Here is a 1,719-nt window from a genome sequence, read left to right as displayed (position 1 = left end):
GTGATATCTCCAGGCCATATCTGGTCCCGTTTCACTTTGATTACCCTGTCAAACAAGTCAGCCTTCGCCCCTGCACTCACACACACACACACACACGCACATATTACGAGCACACATGTGCACACACATGCACGCCAAATACACACACACAAGCACACACGCACATATCTACCTGCTTATCACACGTGCACGCTTACACATTGTTACGAAATGAGCACATACAAAAAATACGTAAAATAAAATCATATAGATCTACACAATGCAATTCACAAAACACATAAATGGATACATAGTCATTTACACAATATTGTACTGAACCTGAATCTACTGGCATACAAATTATGTCGTTAAATGTGTCCTTAAAGATAGTTTAAATTTAGACTCAGATGTTGTATGTCTCAAGGGTTGGGGAAGAGAGTTCCAAACAGAGGGAGCAAGGTGGGCAAACGATCTTTTAGCTAATAATTTTTTAAACTCCTTTTCTGAGAACTCTTAAAAGATACTGATCACCTGATTTTAGTGATCTAGATGGAACGTGAATCTGGGTTAGATCACTAAGATATGAGAAAGCTTTGTTATTGACACATTTATGACATAATATTGCAATGTTATATGACTTTCAAACTGACAAGGGGGGCCATTGCAACGTTTTTAACATGGGAGTGATGTGATGCCTCTTCTTTTTCTTTAGTACAAGCCTAACAGATGAGTTTGAAAACGGTGTAACTTTTGAAGAGTGGTATTTGGTATGTTAGCTAGTAGAGTTAAACATTGCAATAATCGATATGTGAAAACAAGAAGGGTGACACGAGCGATTTCAGGAAGTGTTCATTCAAAAACGTAAATGACCAATTCTACGCTATTCATAAAATAAAATTGTAGGCCTAGGTCTACATAAATAATTGATATTATGTTCCAATGACAATTTTTAATCAAAATACTACCAGATTTTTTTGGCCTTATCAGTAAAATACAGTTTTTCATTTTCAGTACAAACATTTTCATTAGGCTGGAGCTTATTATCAATCATCCAGTTCTCGACATCATCAATGCTCTGACCCATGATGGTAAGCAAGGTTTTAACATCTGTGATGATGGAACAGATTTGTAGAACTTGACAGCGGAAAATTGGGCAGGTTTTTAATTATTATTGTCAAAAAGTTCAAATAAGTTTTCCAAAAAACCTGTTGGAAAATTGCGCAGGTATTTTCGATGAGTATTTCATATAAGTCATAGGTTGCGCGGGTATTCGACATTGTAACGACTTTAAATTCTATAAGTATAAGTTTAAGCAGTAGACCTCTTCAGTTAACCATTTATCAAAACTGTTATTTAATTTCATTGTGTACATTTTCCCGTCCTTTCTCTGTCATGAAAATCTCCATTTTAATTTTCTCTTTGAGCGCGACTAAATTGCATTGGGCATACACATTATACACAATGCCGCTTGTATATTTTACTTATATTCTGGTTCTTCTGAGAAAAACTAAACGCACTATTTTCAGCTAAACATTGCAATGTGCCCCCTCCGACACCCAACCTGATAGAGAGGTCTTGAACACGTTTTGGTGAACACTCAATCAGCTAAACATGTTTGAGTTTGAGGTCGGGATTCTGATTTTACTACAGACAAAGATAGTACAAGACAAGATGGGTCACTCAGCCTAAAAAGTGTCCGCAGGAAGTATGCTCTTTGCTTCAGATGGCGCTGCAGTCTGT

The sequence above is a fragment of the Aplysia californica genome, unplaced genomic scaffold (assembly GCF_000002075.1).
Source record: "Aplysia californica isolate F4 #8 unplaced genomic scaffold, AplCal3.0 scaffold00084, whole genome shotgun sequence".
NCBI classification, from domain to species: Eukaryota; Metazoa; Mollusca; class Gastropoda; order Aplysiida; family Aplysiidae; genus Aplysia; species Aplysia californica.
The sequence above is the reverse complement of the archived record's forward strand: the minus strand, read 5'-3'. Positions refer to the sequence as shown.